The sequence below is a fragment of the Tiliqua scincoides genome, chromosome 3 (assembly GCF_035046505.1).
Source record: "Tiliqua scincoides isolate rTilSci1 chromosome 3, rTilSci1.hap2, whole genome shotgun sequence".
Lineage (NCBI taxonomy): Eukaryota > Metazoa > Chordata > Lepidosauria > Squamata > Scincidae > Tiliqua > Tiliqua scincoides.
This window is the reverse complement of record NC_089823.1, coordinates 102,014,601-102,036,902: the sequence shown is the minus strand read 5'-3', so window position 1 is coordinate 102,036,902 and position 22,302 is coordinate 102,014,601. Positions and strand designations below refer to the sequence as shown.

The window sequence follows — 22,302 nt, the reverse complement described above, 5'->3', positions numbered from 1 at the left end:
ACAGAAATGCTGAAGTGCAGGCAGGCAAAGCCTTATTATAAGTTCAGTCCTTCTCCAGTTCTTATATGACTATCTTTCGTTTCAATTGTTCCTGGTTACCTCTGTCCAGTCTAACATGGAATCTACCTTAAGAGGGTCCAGATGTTGCCAAGATCACAGTCCAGAAGCATTCACACAGTGTTACCATTTGCAAGAGCTCCATCCTGCGGACTTTCATGTGGCTTTTGCACTCCACACCCCTATAGTGGCTTCAAAAGGTTCCACTACAATTGTGTAGCTCATGGCAGCAGCCACTTAGACACCCTCCAGCTACCAGATGACAAGCCCAGCAGTGGAGACTGCTGACTTCCAATGTGCTGGTGTATGGGCTGCCATTAGTGTGAACCAGGGACCTTATGTTGGAAAACCTTGTGGAAAGAACACAAGAATAAGGAAAAACTGGACTTTTATACATGTAATGCTATACATTTGAGAGTTTACAAATTTCATATGTGTTCTGCATTTTGTGTTTAATAAACAGAACTGATATTTTCATTAAAAATGCTTAAGCAGTTGCCAGATCTATCTATATTGAAGACTAGCTGGATACTCGTGCTTTGCAGTGTTATTTAACTACTTAAAATCCATTTTGACTCTAATATACTCTCCTTTGATGGTAATGAACAACTTAAATGCTGCACAACTAACCCATGTCAGGCAATACTCTGTAATTATTCAAAGTTATGGGTCCCTTGAATGTCATGACCAGCCCCACATTCATATTCAGGCTGAAATTCCCTTTAATTTGAAACCTCACATTATAGTTTTTAGACTTCAGGAAGACAAAGATTAAGCTTAAATAAAAATAATGTGAAAAAGACCTACAACCTTTATTTGTCTACCTAGGTCACATTGGTAGTTCTCCCCTCAGGTACTAGGATCACCAGGCTGGTGGGTGAGCTCACTCTGGAGCAGGCAACGGAGAACTACCCATGTGAGAAGCAGTCTTCCCTCAAGTCAATCCCTGCCACCTATAGCAATGATCCCAAGGATTTGTTGATGGTCATAGGAAGGCAGACCGTGAGGGGGAACTGCAGCCTCTTGAACGGGTACTCTGATGGTATGAATGGTATGTGTGGTATGAACACTGACTGCCACCGAGAACAGCTGGGAAACACTGTGGCTTCGATGACATTCATGTGGAGGGCCTTCACTTATAGCCATTGCAGAGTTTGGGCAAGTTGAGGTTCTGCAGCAACATCACTGGAGCCTCCACTTTAGAAGCCTGTGGGCTGGGAAGCCAGGAGGGCTGTGGGTATTGAACTCCACAGGAACTCCACAGGGTTACGGATGCTATCATCCGTTTGCAGCATCGAGTTTGCAACCTGTACTCAATTTCTGCCCCTTCAAGCAAGTTAAGTAGAGTGTGCTTAATGATATTACCCTTGTCATTCAATATCAGGATTTATCCTTGCTGTAAGGTCTGCTAGGGTCGTCACTATTGAGCCCAGGCATGCAGAGATGGTAACCTTTCCCTTGGGCTCGGGATGCTCTCTGTTCCCTATTTCAGAGAATTGCCAAGTGGAGATATCGCCTCTCAAGTAGACCCTCACGTTCTTCCTGAGAGAGAGTTTCCAGATGAGGGGCCATAGATATGATGCTTTGATGCATGCCTTAATCTTGTCTGCTCAATTTTGCCTTGGCACTACTGAGAAGTCTGCTGGAAGTCTCCAGCAAGCAGCATGGTGACTTCCCCCATTACTCTATCATTGGCCCTGATGTCTTTGAGGGTTATGCTCAGTGCCTTAAAACCCCTCTTGTGCACTATGGTGCTCTCATCCTAAACAATGAGCTTAAAGTCCCACAGCACTTGGGCCATGTTGCTTTTATTTTGAGATGCTGCACAAGGGTGTTTCTTGTGGATGAGGTTGAGGTCCAGCTTGAAGGCAGCATGGGCTGTCTTGCCTCTCTCCAACAACATATTAATGATGCCAGAAGATGCAATAGCCAAAGTGGTGCCATGTTCAAAGTGACGCCAGGATCAAGTTGTTGAGGAAGGCCTTCCCAGTACCTCCAAGAGCACCCAGGAAAAAGACCTGCCCAGCACCAGATGCAATGCTGCTAAGGACTTACCGATAGACAGTGAGCTGCTCATCTGTCAGTAAAACCTTGTTATTTGACTTCACTTGTGCCAAGGCATTAGAGTTGTAGCTGGTCTCCCTCATCATACCAGTAGCTTATCATACTAGCATCATTTGGACTTCTTCACTCATGCATTTACATACCATTTCTTGATTTCTATCAGCTGAACACTTAGGGACCTGCAGCTGAATTGAAAAGTACTGAGTCTGAGTTGATAAGAAGTCATCTACAGGTTTTATTCCGGTGTTATGAACCATGTGGTGCAGTTGTACGCCCAAGCCATATCCCACTGTCATTGAATGCTGAAAAAACTGACCCTAAGAGGAAAAAAAAATCAATTACAAAATGAACTAGAGTTGATGGTGTAACATAGTGACTAAGGGACTGAGCTACAAATTTGACTTTTCCCATTTCAATTACTGTCTTGCCTCTGCCTTTAATATTGACTAGGTGATCTTAGTCAAACCATTGTTAGTCGCTAGTAAGCAACACAAAGAAAAGAAAGCTCCTCTTGTAATGAAAATGACTTACTTTCACCAGGCTGCTTACTGTTAAGACTGAATGATGTGTATAGGGAATAAAAACTGAGGATGAGGTAAAAGATCAACCAAATACTTTATCTTCAGTTCTCAAATACTTATTTGTTTAGCATCTGGTTTAGGACCACAGGTTCTAACAGCTTTGAACACATTATCTAGTTCATCTCTCTTGGTTTGAGAGTACTAAGTACTGAAAAAAGTTCAGGAATGCATGTCCATCTCTCTCTAGAAGTTCAGATAAAGACAGTTGGACTGTCACTGTTGATTGACAGATTGGTAACTTCAGCCCCACAGAATGCTGTGTCACTCCCTTTAGTTCCTGCAGCCGATGTTGCCCTTCTTTCTAACAAACATGACCTCTCAAGATCAGTTCCCCATCTGCAATATGAGGATAATCCTTCTTAGGGTTTTGTAAGGATTGCAACTAGACAATGTATGTGAAGCAATTTTAACACTTGAAATGTTATAGAAATGCTGTTAATAAGTACTAAAATTGAATTAATTACTATATTAATAATATTAATGACTTTGGGTAGCATCCACAGTTATACCTCTTCAGAAGCAATAATTCTTTCTCCAGGGCAAGGGGTCTTAGAACTAGTTGTCTCACAGCCCAATCCTATGCATGTATACTCAGAAGTAAGTCCCATTAGAGTCAATGGGCAGGAGGTCTGGTCTAGAGGGTAGAGCCTACATTTGCCTGAAGATAACATCCACAAGGTCGCCAGTTTGAGGCCACCGGCACCGTGCGACCTTGAAGCAGCTGACAAGCTGAAGCCAAGCTATTCCATCTGCTCTGAGCGTGGGAGGATGGAGGCCAGAATGTGAAACCAGATCAGAGAGAAACACCTGAATGTTGTGGTTCCTTTTTTTTTTTTTTAAATATTTTATTTGATTTAAGGCATGGGTACAGGGAAAATCACAGATATATATATTCAGGGTAATACAGAGGAAAAAACACTAGGGAATCACAGAACTGCAGCCAATACTGTCTTATTTCTATAATTATTTCTATAATTATCATCTCTTCAATCAATATTTCATGATCATTTATCTAACCATTCATATAATGGGTTCCACAATCTCTGTATTCTCTCCGTCTCACCATCCCTCAACCTTTCTGTCAACACATCAATTTCTACAATCTCGTATAATTTCTCAATCCACATCCCTACACCAGGAATTTCTGAGTTCTTCCATAACCTGGCATAGACCAATCTTGTTGCAATTATCACGTATAACAAAGTGTGTTTGAAATCATTGTTATATCCTTCAGGGAAGATATTCAATAGAAACAATTCTGGTTGTAAGGGTATTACACAATTGAAAATAACTTGAATACATACATACATACATACATAAGACCTTTATTGGCATAGATAATGGAAATACGAAACAACAACCAAACATTAAACATTCAAAGCACACACACAATAAAATAAAACACTCGTAATCATCCAATACCCCCTCCCCCCATTCACCATAATATAGCGGAAGACCCAGAATTCCGTCCTGCCAGGATCCCAGAGACAAAGTTGGCAACCTTGTCAAGAGAGTCAGTTTCCTCTATGGAAAGAAGAGTTTGTAATTTAAATGAATCCTCCCAGCCCTGCATTTTGTTCAGCAGTGGAGCCAGATAGATCTTACGAAGGGTATCATGGAGTGGGCAGTAAAAAAATATATGATGTAATGTCTCCACACAATTCTTGTCACAGGTACAACTTCTTTCTGAGTAGGGAATGCCACTAAACCTGCCCGCTAGCAGAGCTGATGGAAAGGCATTGCATCTCGCAAGGGAGAATGCTCTGCGAGCCTGTGGGCACTGCAGATGATAAAGGAAAGAAGCCGGCTTCCCAAAGCTGACTGGGATGTGCAGATGGAGAGGGGAGCAAATGGTATTAGCTGCACAGAGTAGCTCTTGACGCTCAATATCAAGCAATCTTTCCTTGATAGTCCTGTAGGCTTCGCTTAAACCAATCATACCCAGGCTTGCTGTGTCTAGTCCTATCGATTTAAGCTTGGTGAGTAAATCCACAACCTCCACAGGCAGTACTGAATCAGCCAGAAGCTGGTACATTAGCCCATATGGGGCAGCACTGAAGAGGATTGCAAGCCAAAATTTTACTGATCTCAGCCAAGCCAATGTTTTGAGTCTAATAAAACCCACTTCAAGACATATAGCAGAGTATGGAACACATCTGGGAAAACCCAAGATCCTCCGCAGGAAGGAGGCCTGTATGCTCTCAGTTGAATGATTCAAGGCCTTATGCCAGATTGGACAGCCATAAAGAACTTGCGAAAGTATCTTAGCCTTGAATACCTCTAAAGCAGCCGGGGCATATCTGTTACCCTGGCTAAAAAAAAACCGGGAAATTGCAAGGGATGAGATTTTTGATGCATTTAGGACTGCATTACGATGAGAAACCCACGAATGCTTATAGTGGAAATTAATGCCTAAATATCTGAATGTCTTTACCTGTTCCATTTTGTTGCCCATAAATGACCATTTAAATGGTTTCCAATTGTTGGCAAACACCATGTTTTTAGATTTAGAGTAGTTAATCTGTAACTTGTTGGATGTAAAATACTCTATAGATTGATTAAGTAGACGTTTTAAGCCAATTCTTGTTCGAGAAATAAGAGCCGCATCATCCGCATACAATAATAGCGGCACTGGATGGGACCCAAGTATCGGGCAGTGACTATCCACTGTCTTCAAGGCTGGGGCTAAATCATTCAGGAACAGGTTAAATAGCATGGGAGCCAAAATGCATCCCTGCTTAACCCCTTTGTTTATAGTAATGGGGTGTGTGAGGCTACCACTCCTGGTATATCTAACTTTACATGATGTGTTAGAATATAAGATCTTAATTAACATCAATAGTCTTTTATCAATCCCCATGCTGGCTAATTTAGACCAAAGAAGATCTCTGTCAATGGAATCAAACGCAGCTCTTAGATCAAGGAAAGCCACGTAGAGTCTTGCCTTGGCTTTCTTAATCTGTTTTTAGACTAGGTGAGATAAAATTAAACAGTTATCCATTGTTGATTTGCCCCGACAAAATCCTGATTGCTCAGGACCTAGGATATCCTTGGAGTTGGTCCAGGTAAAAAGCTTATTATTTAGGTATTTCGCATAAATTTTGCCTATTACAGAGAGCAAGCTGATAGGCCGGTAATTCGCAGGGAGCTTAGGGTTTGTTTGCCTATGATTGTTGCCGAGACCCAATCTTTGGGAACTAAGCCAGTCCTATCGATCGTTGTGAAGAGGGGTGCAAGCAAGTGAGCCCACCACTCAGGGTCACATTTTAAAAGTTCAGGAGGTATTAGATCCGGTCCGGCAGCTTTCCCTGATTTCAATTGATCTATTATCTGTATGATCTCCATGGGCATCACAGGGGGCCAGGTAGGTAGATCAGATGAATTGAAGTCGGGTTGGGTATCTGGGGATTTGCACTTATCAAAAAATAGTTCTGAAAAATGTTTAATCCATACAGAAGAAGAGATTACAACTGGGTCATCCATTTTGGAACTAAGAGAGCCTGATACCACGGCCCAAAATTGTTTGTTATTTTTTTGCTGTATCGCTTGCAACCACTTAATCCATTGAGCATGGGTGTACTTCTGCTTTTTATCTGCCAGTAAGGCATTAAATTGTTTTTTGTAGAAAAAATATTTAACCGCCTCACATGGAGCATTAGACTTTCTGAAGGCCAAATAAGTTGCTCTGATCAATGCCTTGAGGTCTCTACATTCTTTATCAAACCAGTCCTTTTTATCGGATACACCATGTACAGTGCTCCGCTTAGGGTTGGAACCCAGGGTCATAAGGATGTGGTCAATTAGGCATTCAAATGACTGGATTTGGGCAAAGGGGTCAGGCTCCTTCAAGATGAATGATAATGAATCTATACTTGTTGATTCCCTAATTAACTGATGGAAATTTAGAGAAAGGGTGTTGTTCGCTATGATTTTGCCGCTACTCTCTGTGTTTACTTCAACCCCTGGGTGTGCTGGTGTTCTCCCCGAGTGTAGATCAAGCACCAGGGTTAAAGGGAAGTGATCACTAATAGTAAGATCCCCAGTGTCAAACTCTTTCACATGTGGTTTCAAAGACATGGACACTAGAGCATAATCTACGACGCTTGACCCACGGGGGGACATGTATGTAAATTCACCAGCATTGGGGTACTCCTTTAGCCCATTAAGCCAGAGCAGATTAGAAATAACAGAAAATCTTGCAAGGGCCAAGCCATTAGCATTGTAGTGAGAATCCTTTGACCATCTATCTAACTTACAAAATGAGGGGAAAGAATCTTCTTCATCCACCATCCATGCTCTAGAATAGATTTGATTAGAGTTTCCAACCCTGGAATTCAGGTCGCCCAGCAAAACAACCTCAGCTAGAGGATGATTCCTCTTGAGGTCATCTATACCAATCAAAAGGTCACTCCAGAGCTGGGATCTCTGAGAACTGTTAAGTATAGGGGGGATATAGACGTTAATACATAATAAGTCAATAACTTCACAGGATATCATTAAAGCTTGCATCTTTTGTGACTAGGGAGCAAGGTTTAAGATGCTCTGCCACCAGTATGGCTAAACCTGCTGATGGACACCCACTAGAATTAGGTTTAATAGCAGGGAGCAAAAAAGCTTTATATCCATTAAGATGCAATTGGCCCTGGACCCGTGTCTTTTGCAACATAATTACATCAAAAGTTCTAAGATAACTTAAAAAATCAGTGTCATTTTTCTTGCTCCTCCATCCTGCAATATTCCAGGAAAGGATTCTCAAAAAGGGAGAGACCAAGTCAGGAGAAGGGTTGATCAGTCAAGCTTCATTCATGGGCAGGTTCTCAATTTCCAGGGGGGCATGAGACACACAGCTAGATGAGGCTAAGTTTGCCTCCATGGGTAACACAGAATCTCTTGAATTAGTAACATGTTCCCTGGGTGAAGTCATTTCTGAATCAGATTGATGACCCAAAGCTTGCTCTGGAAGAACCGAAGGATGCGTTCTGCCAGTCAGAGCTTCCTCATTAGGGCTAATAAGTTCTGCTCTAACTTTATCCAGGCATTTTATTATGTTTGCTTGTTCCATCCTTGGAAGACTCTTGAAGGCATTTATAGCTCCTTCCACAATCTCATCTTCTTCTGGAGAAGGGGAGGGAGGCAAATTTTCTCCACCTGGTGGCTCCTGATGGATCTCAGCCTGTATGGGCAGCTTCCGAAGGGGGTCTGCTTCTAGAGATGATGCTTGAGGGTCTCGTGGAGATGAACTCTCCAAGGATGTAGAAGAACATTGGGTCAGAATAATGTTTGTTAGTTCCTGCCAAACCATCTCAATTTTTTTGACCATCTGTAACTGCTTTTGTTGAGGGAGAGCTCTGTATGCCTCCAGAGCCTCTCTGGTTAGTGTGTCCTCGTCTATATCCAGTTGGAGCAGCAGGTCCATGGACTGGGAGCTTGTATCACCACTGTGAGGGCTAGTATTCTGAGGAGACGTTGTAGCTTGTGAAGAAGCACTGGGCAAACACTGAGTGATATCACCAGTGTCTGAGATCTCTGAGCTGAACACAGAATTCCTCAGAAGATGGTTCCTGACACACACTGTGTCTGAGGCAGGCAACTCATCCTGTATCTCTGTGGATGAGTTTGTGATCCTCACAGGGCAACTAGGAATGGCAGGCATTGTCTCCATTGGGCAGTCTATTTCTGTGTGTGCACTGCTGACGTCCGAAGGTGCACATGCTTTGCAAAGAAGGCCATATTGGACTACTGATGCAATTGGCTCCAAGGATACAGCAGCTTCAGTTGTACTCTGTCCGTTCAGAGACCCATGCAGGTCCTTTTGGGGTCTGAAGGTCTTCTTCCGCGATGGCAAATTTACTGGTACCTTGGGTGGAGGCTTGGGAACCAGCGATTGAGCCCGGGGGCTGCTGCTAGATGCTGGGCTCTTCCTTTTAGGCATTCCTTTCCCAGCTTTTGAGTGTTGGACATTAGGTGGGCTGTATGCATCCTTGGGTGCTTTGCCTTGTTGCACTGGGAGCGAGGCTTTTAACTTCAGTAGTAGACTAGCAAAGCTGTCAGTGGCCACTTTTAGATCAGAGACTGTTGACATAACATCCAAGTGTAATGAGGACCAGGGATCAGCTGTGTTTTCAGCAAGCTGATTACACTTATCACCTGACTGAGGGCTGGGCATCTGGCCAAAATTGGCCGGCCTTGGAACTGTAGAAGAGGCTGATAATGGAGGCTTCAAATGATTTCTCTGGAGTAGTGGAGTAGTATGTGTTTCACAAAACACCTGGTTTTGGAAAATATTGTATTTTTCGAGAATGTACTTCCTCTCATGAAGCAAGCGAGGAATCCTATGAGTCTTGAATTTCAACAAGATGCGGGAACATTGTGGCATTTGGTGCCACCGAGGGAGCCTAATCAATTCAATTAAATCAATGTCGTGTACGTCGAGACAGAGTAGCCTGGATAGAGAGTCGAGTGCTCGTGGTTTATTTGTCCATTTCCCCCAGTTAAGGGGCGTGTGCCAGATCACTAACATCAGTTGGTTTCTCAGCAAATGACGGGCCGAGTTCACATGGGGTTCTGGGCTCACCCCTTCTACAGACAGGAGTGGGTTTCTTGGATGTCTGAAGTGAGTGTCCAAATGCTGTGCAGGATGGGGGGGGTGAGAGAGGAGGGCTCTGGATATCCTTATGAAGCAAGTCCAGCTTTGATAAAACAGAGTTGAACTGCCAGCAGATGTATACAATCGTATTCCCCATTGTTATGGAATAATCTCCTAAAACAGTTAAAAACTGATTACTGGTAGCACTCTCTTCCTGTAGTGAGAGCTTGTCTTGTAGAGCGGGGAAATGTGGCGACTGTGAGTTATAGATATCTCCCAGTTGGGGGGAGGGGGGCAGTTGGTCTCCCCCTTCTGACTCCACGGCAGTATCTTGGACATCAAGGACAGAAAACTTATTAGAGGAGGTAAAATTAGGCTCACTCACATGCTGCATCCAGGAGAGTTCATCCAGGCGTCTCTGTTTTGAGGACTTGCCGGGGGAGTTACCATGTTCTGAATGGTTTCTCTGTCTCCTCTTTTTCCCCATGGTCTCCGCGTTTCAAGATTTGGAATAACCATCCACTGTAATCCACGCGTAATTGCAAGCAAAAACAGGAGCTGCCAGTGCCTTTCGGTTCAGGGACAATTACTGAGACCTCCCAGAGAAGAAGTAAACCAGAGGTCCTATCTAGGGAAGGAAAAGAATGTAGAAACGACAGGAGCGGCCGGCAGAGATAACCTACTAGGCGGCCATTTTCTTCCCCCCGGCTCATAACTTGAATATTTATATGAATTTTTTTCCAAAACTCTTTTGCCTTAGGGCAAAGCCACCACATGTGGTAAAAAGATCCTTTCACCTCTTTACATTTTCAACATTTATTACTTGTGCCGGGATACATTTTTGCCAACCTATCTGGAGATAGGTTCCATCTATAAAAAATTTTATATATGTTTTCTTTCATTGTTGCTGCCTTGATTATCCTCATATTTCTTTTCCATAGCTGATCCCAATTATTTATTATTATGTTATGTCCAATATTCTTTGCCCATATAATCATCACCTCTTTTACCAATTCATCTTCCATTTCCATACTTAACAAATATTGATACATCCTCTTAATATAATGTTCCTCATTTGATAGAAATATTTTATCAAATTCCGTCTCCTCTAGATAGATTCCTTCTTTTTTATCTTTAAGCCATCTTGTTTTAATTTGTAGTTCCGTCAACCAATCCAGTTTAATCCCTTTCTCCCACAATATTTCTTTTGAGTAAAGATCTGCTTTTTCATCTAATAATTCATCATATCTCTTATTCTGTGAACCTCTCAGCCATATTGGCCTTGTACTAATTTCCAATGGTTTAACCATCTTGGAATTTTCTTGTAAACTTTATATCTTATTTGTTCCCAGGCAAATAACAGTGCCCTTCTTATCAGATGTTGTTTAAAATAGCTATGATATTTGGCTTTATCATATATCATAAAAGCATGAGGACCAATCTGCAGATCATATAATTCTAATTTTAACTCTCTAGATTTTTCCGCTTCTGCCCAATCCTTTATCCAATTCATTGCTGCCACGTAATAATAAATTTCCCAATTTGGCATTCCAAAACCCGCACGTTCTTTAACATCTTGTAATAGTTTCATCTTTATTCTAGCTTTTTTCCCTTGCCAAATGAAATTAGCCATCACTTTAGTCAAATCCTGAAAAAATGCCTTATTTAATAGGACTGGTATTGTCTGAAATAAAAACAATATTCTCGGCAGTACATTTGACTTAATTGTTGCTATTCTCCCCAACAATGATAAGTTTAATCCATTCCATCTTTTTTAATCTCCATCATTAACTTTAGGTAATTATTTTCCATCAATTCACTACATTTATCTGTTAAAGTGATCCCCAGATATTTAATCTTGTTTGTAATATTAATACCAAATTCCTGTATTTGCTGTTTTTCTTGTTTTCTTATATTTTTCACTAATATTTTCGTTTTATCATAATTTATCTTCAGTCCTGCCATTTCTCCATACTCTGTCAAATTTTCTATCAGATATATTAAAGACTGGTTTGGATCCTCTAAAATAAAAGTAAGATCATCTGCATATGCCTGAATCTTGAATTCTTCACTTTGGACCTTCACTCCAACAATTCTTTCATCTCTTCTTACTATATTATTCAATATTTCCAAAGTTAAAATAAACAGTAATGGAGATAAAGGACATCCTTGTCTTGTTCCCTGTTGAATATCTATCTTTCTTGTTATATCATCATTTATCTTTATTCTTGCTGTCTGTTTTGTATATATCTTCTCTATTACCTTTATAAACTTTGGCCCAAAATCCATCTGGTGCATTTGTTGTATCATAAAGTTCCAATTTACTCTATCAAATGCTTTATTTGCATCTACGAAGATTAATCCTAATTTTTTCTCTGGATGTGCCTCAAAATATTCTATTATATTAATAATAACTCTCACACTGTCTTTTAGATGTCGTTTTGGTAAAAAGCCCATTTGATCTTGATGTATTATTTGCAATAGAACTCTCTTTAATCTTCCGGCCAATATTGATGCAAAAACCTTATAGTCCGTATTCAAAAGAGAAATTGGCCTATAATTTCTGATTTCTTTCTTTTCTGTGCCTTGTTTATGTATTAACGTAATTAAAGCTTCTTTCCATGAGTCAGGTATATTTCCCGTTTCCCAGATATCATTAACCAAATTCTTGAACGGTAATTGTATCGTCTCTTCAAATATCTTATAATATTCTGCCAGAATTGCGTCTGGTCCAGGGGATTTCTGATTTTTCTGTCTTTTGATTGCTTCTGATAATTCTTGCATGGAAATTTTCTGATCTAAAATTTGTTTCTGTTCTGATGTCAATTTTAGCATATTATTTTTAATAGGTAATCCATTTGCAATGTTGTGGTTCTTGAAAGAAAGAACTTTCTTTCATTTGTAAAAATCCCTACGGGGATTTAAATAAGCCTGCCTATGTAAACCACTTTGAATAAAGTCTTGAATAAAGACCAAGAAAGGCGGTATATAAATAACATTATTATTATTGTTATTGTTATTGTTATTGTTATTGTTATTCAATGGGGCTTACTCCCAGGAAAGTGTGGATACAATTGGCCTGTCTGTCAATTCAATGAAATCTCCTAAAGTGAGTTATCCTAAATTAGAAAAGTAAAATCTAGCAGAATTCAGTTTCCCTACATGTTTTGGAAGGCTATATAGGTTAAGTGACAAAGTATTGGGGAAAATCTCTATATTTGAACAGGTAAGCCAACTCCTGTCAAGAACTCATGTTAGAATTTTGGAATATATTTCAACTACGAATTATTAAATGATCATACTGGAATTTAGCTTAACTGAATCTGATTTCAAAACTGAACAGGCTGAACAACTGGTAAACTGTCAAGATATGACAACAGCAAAGTCTGGTCTGAATACTGCCACTGGACAGATTTGTTGAGAACAGTGGTTTTAGGGTCTGTCTTATATTGTAGTGAGTTTTCACTTACAGACATGGTGAAAATGGAAACCGCTAAATGGGGTGATGGAAATGGTTACTGCTTTTAAAAAAGAAGAAGAAGGGGAAAAAAAGCTGCCGAGCAGACATGACTTCAATTTGGGATAATCAGAGATTCTATTATTACAGCATTAAAACCAAGATAGCTGGAACAGTGGGTCTTTAAAAACATAGTAGGCTTATCTCTCTCCTCTCTTTTACAGTGTGAAAAGAGTGCCTTTCCCCTACTGCAGAGTGTGTCTGCTTCTATGCATCATGCTTTCTTTCTTCTCCAAAAGTGGATTGCACAGAGACTTCATTGTTCATTCCTTTAGGGATCAGAGTGTTACTCTTATTAGAATGCTTTATAGGACACTATCTCCTTCTATTGTTATACTTCAGTCCTTCAAAGCAGTGGAAAGAATTCTTTGCAGCTCCTCAGTAAGGTCAACATGGCAATATTTCTGTCAGAGTCCTTACTTTGGTCCTGAATGATTGCTGGTTGCTTCTTCTTGGGCCTAGGGAGTCCAGCTATGCTCTGTGGCATGGCTTGATGGTAAATCATGATCCTGAACCTGTTGAGGTGGTAGCCCTGTAAGATCAGAGCTGGTAGTTCTCACAATTAACAAGACAATTAGTGCTGAAGTGACTGGTATGATGAACCAGCCACTGTAGCTCTGTTCAGGCATCATTCCTGAATGCATGGAAGAGACAAATGGGAGCCTGCTGGTTAGCCATGTCCTGTGCACCATTCACTTGATGCTTCCCTGAGGATATGGCCTGCAAGTGCATTGGCTCAGGAAGCAGGGCCAACTTCTGCAATCTTGCTACCCCCAGTAATGTTTGCTACCCCCACTAATGTAATGTATGCACAGGGGCCATAATGGGCTTATGAAATCGGCAGTGACAGGTGTGCAGCAGTTTGTGAGGCAGTTCTATATTGAAGGCTGGTAACAAAAGACAAGTCAGTAGAGTAGTAATTCGCTGAAGCAACAAGGGATGGAATCTCCCCACTCCATGGAATGTTGTCTGTGCTTAGGGTTGACTTAGTATTTAAATTGTGTGCAAAGAACAGTTGGATATTTTCCCCCTCCATTGATTATACAGTTGCTGGTTGGGACACCAGGGTGTATGTCTGTTCACAGCGTGCACACTCATGCATCTCATCACATGTTCAGGTTGGCTATCTGGTAGTATTTCCCAAACCAGTCCAGGGTCTTCCAATCATGAGAGTGACTGATGTAACTACAGTGGTGGTCCAGTTCATGTACTTACCAATTTACCCGTGGTCATTGTGTGAGCACACAAGCCTCCTGCTTTCCATCATACAGTATCATCATATATGATGTCACCTCAGTGATATCTCAGTGACAGAGTACATACTTTGCAGGGATGTGCGGTGCAAGGGTGGCAGGTGCAGCAGAACCGCCCCACTGGTGTCCTCCAAAAATCGCCATAGCATAACCTGATTGTCATGCATGTGTTCTGCCCACTTGCACCCAAATCAGCGGGTGGAAAACATGCACAATCACCAGGTTAGGCTGCAGTAGTTTTTGGAGAAAGCCAGTGGAGTGGTTCTGTCTCATGTGCCACCCCTGCATGGGACATCCCTGATACTTTGCATAAGATTATCTCAGATTCAGTCGCTGTTATCTCTTCTTAGACCTTAACTGAGCTGCTACACTGAGCTGAATGGTCTGACTAGTGTAAGGCAGCTTCCATTCATCCTGTGTGCATATAACATGAGCACACCTTATGAATGCTGATCACATGGGTACCCAATTACTGTAATCTCCTGCTCCCCCCACTGCACTAGTTTTGAGGAGGAAAAATTACACAAATAATGTGGCTACATGGTGGGTCCTTTACTTGAGCATCTACCTTGCACGAGCATCCATGGGGGGGGGAGGAAGGCAGGGTTTCTCCACTACCAAACAGTGAGTTCATTATGTGTATATGCTAGATCCAATCCTTGACAGAGTACCTTTGCCATCAGATTACTAACCCATTTAATCCCTGTGATGTATGTGCAATGTTGCACAGAAATGGCTTTTAACAATCTAGTTGCTGACTCCCATGTGTAGTTACGGCCTCTATAACTACTTTATTAAGCAAACAGTACCAAAAGAAACTTTAGTTTCAATTCAGCCTTCCTTGTTGAAAGTCAAGATTGTGGCCATTTGCTTGCCCATAAGGCAATAAGGCAGACACCTAATTTGAACTCTTAATCACAGAGAGGAATTAGAACCCAGGAAAAATGAGCGTAATAACTTGGGTATTTCCCTCCTTTGAGCCTCCCCATAGAATCAGGTTGTAATTCCAAAAATAGTATAATAATCAAAGCTTCTATGATTATCATACACTGGCAGGACATGGTGACCAATGTCCAATGGGCACTGTAAAAGTTACTTTCTTCTTAAGTCCTAAATAAGACTCAGCTCACTTTTGAAAAGCCATTTCAATTCAGAATATTTCTAATAGCTCAATCTTATCCCCCCCACTGATGTAGCTGTGCCAAAAATGGTCACACTGTATCCAGCAGAGGGGGGATGAGGAAGCTTCAGAGGTGAAAGGGGATCCCCTTACACCTCTGTAAGCCTCCTGACCCACAGTGGGTCTCTTTGGGCCTACACTAGTAATTTTCCTAGCACATGTCTGAGGAGAGAGCCTCCATGTTCCCTCTCTGCCCAGTTTCACCCCCTCCCCACTCCCATTCTGCCCTCCCCACCCACTTGCATGGCCTACTTCTTCCATTCTGCCAACGCTCACTGCCTATGGGATTGGGGTGTTAGGCTGTTTGTATTAAAAAGCACATATACAAGATTTGGGTTTATTACAGATGAACACACAGTCAGCATTCATGCTGACTTGGCCATACTTTTTCTCCATAGGAATTCCTTGCTCTGATCCTAGGGTCAGAACAAATAGTATGTTGGTAGTGAAGCTGCTGTCCTTTGCCTTGATCATCTCATAATCTTGAGCCTTCCAACATTTCGTTTATTACCAATTGAAAGGAGTTGGACAAGAATGATGGGTAGGAGGTGAAATCATAAAATGAGCCAGTTGTGGAGTACGAAAAAAAACACAGCCTGGCTTATTGAAAGCTTTTACAACATCAATCAAGAAAGCTGCAGTGGGCTCCATAAATCTCTGGCTACTTCAATTAAAATCAACAGTTTTCCTGTATTATGCGATGGTAATCTGTTTATAACAAAACCAAATGGTTGGAATTTGTCAGTGTATCAGGTATTTCTCTGAGCTCATAGTGAGAATTTCAACGAGTACTCCACGATGTGAGACACTGATAACGAGTATTTTACAAGGTCTTTGCTTTATTTATTATAAATTAGTGCAGTAGCTAATTGTACTCCTCCTATGGCGAGAAACCTAACTGAGGAGAAGATAGAGAATGATTAAACATACATGGTGGCACATGGTGGGGTAACATTGCCTTCAAACAACACAGAAAATTGGAATGGGAATGCCACTTTCCCAGGTGTCCTGCCATTATTAAAAGACTCAGCAGCTTGGGGAAATGTCTTCAATCAGATTTGGGGAGTCCAAGAGTTGCTCTGGTAAACTATAGGCTAGCTGAACTGTACAGACTAACTCTGCAAGGCTTTTTTGATCCATGAAGAGTTCTGATGAATATAGGTTTTCATAAAGGTTGTGAAGTGTTTCCATTGCCTTATTAATCCCTGTATGGCCCTAGAAAGCCTGCCTACATCGTAATGCTGACAATGTGTGTGTGTGTGTTTGCATTGTTTTACTCAGTAAGAGCCATCTTTCCCATGTGAGAATTCATGGTGTTTCTAAGAAGGTCAAAATATCAGCAATTTTCTTCTTAATGAGCTTGAGGGGGGAAAAATGTGTGTGTGTTTTTCTTTTTTACAGATACTTTGAATTGGCACTTTTCTCATGATTCAGAAATAGCCAATTAACTTGTAGGACATAATTGAAATAACCCCTTGAAAGGCATCTAAAAATGCAGTGTGCAAAAAGCCTTGGCCAAAATTAGCAAAAAATGCTTGAGAATTGTATTAGCGACACCAAAAGCATTGCTGCCTTAATGCTTATGCAACACTTGTGAGCAGTGATAGGGTGCTCTGTTGACCTAAAAGAATAGAAAAGCCATATCCCAGCAAGCGGAACACAGCCCCCACCAGCTACATGTTGCAACCTACCAGATCCTTAACAAGTCCCATCTATTTTTGCACATATATGGAAATATATTTCCATCATCTCACCTGGCGAGGACTGCAAAACAGAGAAGTGGTTGAGCACCAGTCAGGTCATGATATATTAGTGGTCTGTGTTTGGCTTAGTGGATCATAAATGACAGAAGAGAAAATATGCAATTCTAGATCATATTTTTCAAGATATGGGAGAGCCCAGTTATCAAGCCTGGAGATCCCAATTATCTCATGGGTCACTCCTTCAGAAGCACCACTTCTTCCAAGGTGTCACTTTGCAGCTCAGCAGCAAAGAGGTGCTCTGCGAAGAGATGTTACCACAGAAGTGGCGCTGCTGACAGGGCATCCTGCATGATAATTGTGCTCTCTCAGTGCCTTGGTAGAGTCTCCCTCTCTCACCCCTCTTGGTCTGTGAAAGTCACTTGGAGGGATGCTATGCTGGGATGGATAGGACTAGTTATTTTTCCTCTGATAAATGTAAGAGACTACCACTGTAAAGGGGAATTCTTTGCCTGGGTAGTAGGAGTTAACTTCTTTCTCAGTCTCTTTATATGTGAACTGCTAACTGCTAGTAAGCATTTATTTAACACCAACAGGTAGTAGATGCATTATTTTTAGTGCACATGCTTTTGTTTGTATATTATGGGAAAGCGCCTGCGTGCTCTCTCTGAATCCCACTTGTTGCTTCCAGTGTTTTGCTGTGTTGCAACTCCAAATCTGTGAAGGCTGCCAACCATTTCTTTTGTCTCCAAATGCTATGTGGGGGAAATTACAGTCTAACTGTCTTCCTGTTTATTGTAAACAACATGGCCAGCCTAGCAGTGAAGTCTGATTAGTACTTTGCGCCCTTTGTGAAAGGATAAACAGAACCCTACTGTTTTCTGTGTTTGACTCCAATTTGCATCTTTAAAGAGGCTTGACTGCACCAGGGTCCATGTTTCAACTTCTTGAAGGCTGGATATAGTTGGTGACAATGCATCATATAATTACCCCAAATCCCATTGTACTATGTTACTTTTAATACTAATATATCTTAACACTATGTCTATGCCACCACCTTTAAAAATGTTGACTATTCATTAGGAATCTGACTTACCTATAATTTTTACAGTAATATAACTCTTTAAAGCTACAATCTTCTGTAAACTTTCCTGGGAGTAAGTCTAATTGAACGTAGTGGAACTTGATTCTGGGTAGATATGCATAGGAATGTGCTATTAGTTAACCAAATATAATAATTTGGTTTAAGGCAGCGTTTCTCAAACGGTGGGTTGGGACCCACTAGGTGGGTTGCGAGCCAATTTCAGGTGGGTCCCCATTCATTTCAATATTTTATTTTTAATATATTAGACTTGATGCTACAATGGCATGTGATTGCATGGAGGAAATGTTATAGATCTGTACTTTTAACAGGCCACTCTGTATATACTGTTAACAATTATAGTAAATGGAACTTACTCCTGGGTAAGTGTGGGTAGAATTGCAGCCTAGGATTGTTCAAAATTATCCTGCTTGATGATGTCACTTCTCTTGATAACATCACTTCTGGTGGGTCCTGACAGATTCTCATTCTAAAAAGTGGGTCTTGGTGCTAAAAGTTTGAGAACCACTTAGGGTATCCGTAAAAATGATGCTCTATCATTTCTCTAGGTCTTCTCAATAGCATATGTTTGGTACATTGCAGTGCTAGTCACCTCACCCCCTACCTGCTATTTCCTCATTTCATAACTTCAATGAGTGCTCCACAATTGTCACATACAGGAAGAGTCTTGAAGTCAGTGAATGTAAGGAGTTGACTAGGTTTGGTCTTCAGAGCCCTGAGACCTAGAATTGCAATGTGGAATTGTGTTTTATCTAATGTTGCTCAGTGATTCTGAGAACTGAACTCAAGTGTGGATTGATATACAGGTTGACCCTTGGTAACCGCATGGGAACCTTTTCTGGACCCCACATGGATATCAAACCCACAAATATTGTAATCTGCAGGGAGGGCCTTCAGAGGTCCTCCATAAGCAACCAGAAGTGTCTTCTGGTCACATCTGGAGGTGTTCTGACGCGCAGGGAGGCCTCCTCATGCCGCAAAAGGTGGGAGGCTTCTAACAGGTACATTCTGGTTTGACAAAAAACAGGAAGTGCCTGTAGAAGACTCTGGGAGGCCTTCTGTGAGGTGAGGAAGCCACGTGTAACCTCCCTGCACCTCAGAACACCTCCTATATGTGACCAGAAGGCCCTTCCAGTTGTGTCCTCTTGAAGCCCTCCAGTCTCAGCTGAGCAGTGAGTCAAAGCTGTGGGTGCCAAACCTGTGGATAAGGAGGGCCAACCTGTAGGGAACTTGTGTAACTCAGGTCTCCCTCTCTGAAAACAAGGATAGTCATAACAGGCATACTAAGATTGTCCACAAGCTATTTAAATTGGGGTGCTAGTGGTCTGCAGATAGCAAACTCTGAGCTTAGTATGTTTGTTCTGAATGAAAAGAAGAGCCAGGCCAGATGCAGCAGCTTTATAGGTTCAGGTGGAAAGGAACCTTGTTGATTCTGGTGGAAAAGTGGTTCTCCTGGTTTTAGTTTTAGTAAGCAGAGCAATCAGCAGTCATTTTCCTGTGGGAAATTCCACCACCCAGCTAGTTTGCTGCTATCAATAAGCACACAGGAGCAGAGACAGTTAATGATTCCAAAAAATATTTTCAGTTTCTTAAAACATACACATCTTCTGAAGCATCAGAGGCTTCTGTAACTTAAGGAGCAGAGAACCCTATAGTTGTTTTTTCTGTGCAGGAGCCTAAGTGCCAGATTTTTTACCACCTTCCTCCTGAGCACCTTACCTCTTCCCCAGTAAATAAATAATTTAGGAAAATCCCACACACATATATGTAATTTTTCAGGGCTACTTTTGGATGGTTGGCAAGTTGGAAGGTCAAACACCGAGAAGTGGGACAACTTCTACTTAATACACTAGAAAAGTGGTTCTCACACATTTAGCACTAGGACGCACTTTTTAGAATGAGAATCTGTCAGGACCCACCAGAAGTGATGTCATGACCAGAAGTGACATCATCAAGCAAGAACATTTTTAACAATCCTAGGCTGTAATCCTACCCACACTTACCCAGGAGTAAGTCCCATTTACTATCATTGTTCAAAGAATATACATAGTAGTTTGTTTAAAGGTCTGTAACATTTCCCTCAATGCAGTCACATACTATGGCAGCATCAAGTCTAATAGATTAAAAATAAAATATTGAAATGAATGGGGACCCATCTGAAATTGGCTCATAACCCACCTAGTGGGTCCCAACCCACAGTTTGAGAAGCACTGCACTGGAATTTTACAAAAAATGAAGAAAGTTGCACTCTGTGGGTTCTAAGTTTCAATGGCAGGGTCCATGAAATCTGAAGGACTGAGGGCTAGTGAATATTGTATCTGGTATATTTCAGCCATGCTAGGCTTCTACAACTGAAGCCAATTTGGAGGTAGCAGTGACAGGCTGCTGTGCCTCCCAGGATTGAATCCTGTCGCCAAGGCACAGGTTGGCATTCACATGCAAATTATTCCTGTTGAGATTCCATTATGCGCCCTAATTGTGGCTGGAGTATGGGGAGGTCCTACCAAGGGCTGTTGCATTTTGAACAGTTCTTCAGATTTTTCAGTTTATTTTCCCACTGCTGGGAAGGTGCAGGTAGGAGCTGGATGGTTTGACTGCATGCAGCCCCCTGAATCCAGTGAGCAAATTCTGGTTTCATGTTCCAGGAAACCCCTAACTGTAATGGATAACGATACTGAAAGCAGTTCATTTCGCTGGAAAAACATAAGACCACCTTGGTGGCCATTTGTTAGATAACAGGAAATGCAGCTCATTAAAATTTACATTTTTATAATGTAAAAGGGAGAATTAATGCATGTAAACATGGTTTAATCTGTTTAAATAAACTTGCAATATAATCCTGGCAATATGTAAACAACATTTGTTAGGCCTCAGAGATGATGCAGCAATTACACTCTGGAGACCCCATTTATCCTACTGAACAGTTTTCTTTGTCACTTCAAAGGGAATTTTGTATATTTACAGCAGTAGCAGGATGTTAAGCGTAGCTCGACAGAAATTGTGCTTCTGCTATTTAGTTAATGCCAGTAGGGTTTAAATTAGATTTTATAGCTGTTAGTTGAAGTCTGTTTTGTGGCTAACAAGTGAGATTCTTAAATCCAGGAAAAGATAATCCTATTATAAAATTGGCAGCTGACTTAATGTTAACTAGGAAGCAAGTCTTTATGGATTAATGAGTTTTTTTAGACATGAACAAAGAAAAATGAACGACTATAAGATTATTAGTTGCTTTTCCCATATGTCAGGGGGACATGGGCATGTGAGGAGAAAAATTGCAAAACTTCCCAGCTAGGAAGTACTTGGGGAAAAATACCAGTGGACAAGGATTATTTGTGTAATGCAGGGCATCATGTAAAGAATTGGAAGAACAGAGACTGCTGGAGCTGCTAATTAATATGTAACTCACATGCTAATTTTGAGGTGCTTGCAATTACTGTGTAACTTCCTGAGGTTACTGTGGGGTAATAATTTAAGGCATAATATTATGAGATGCAAAGAGCATCTGATCATCCTACAGGGAGAACTTATCGCCTTTCAGGAACATGCCCAAACCTTTATTAAGATCTTGTAATTTAGCTTGAGGGACTCGACAACTAAGTACTCCCTTGAGATCCTTGGTAGATGTTATCAGGCTGTCGGTGGTTTATTGTCATTTGGAAATAACTCATTCCTCACGGTAATAATGGCAAGACATTAGCTTAGGAAATAGATAGGGAACATCTCTCTGGGCCAGTTCACAAATTAGTTTTGTAATGAGGCACCACAAGCATAAAGGCTTCTTCTGTGTGCGGGTGATGGCTATGGGGTCAGGTGGCTCCAAGAGGTACTGGGAACACTTCCTTCCAGCTCTCACTTGCCCTGGGCTCCTGACAAGGAAGGAGCCTCCATCATGACAACTTTGCTTTTTCCTTCAAGAACAAGGAAGTGTTGAGAGCTAAAATGTTTGATCAATTAATTGGTTAGATTAATCAATTTATTAAAATGCAGTTGGCCATAAGAGGTGTGTGGGGGTGTGTCCACGTGTGTCCATGTGTCCCCTTACAATAGCTGCTGATGCGACGCATAATTTTAAATGAGGTGTTCTCCATTTATTTCACACATAGGAGGTAGTGCCTCTTCTAAGACATTGCTACTGAACATTCACATATCATTTCAAAAGAAAGTTGGTTTCTTGATTCAGAACTACAGTATAACTTTTATCTGTATGCAGGTGCATGCAAATGTAACGGATTAATTTATTAAAACATATACGATTCATCATT

The 22,302-nt window shown here is 41.2% G+C and overlaps 1 protein-coding gene across 1 annotated transcript in view; it reads left to right on the top strand.

The window, feature by feature from the left end:
• The window catches only part of CLYBL (citramalyl-CoA lyase), a 239,328-nt gene that overhangs the window by 131,830 nt on the left and 85,196 nt on the right, over positions 1-22,302 (top strand). The window lies entirely within an intron of this gene.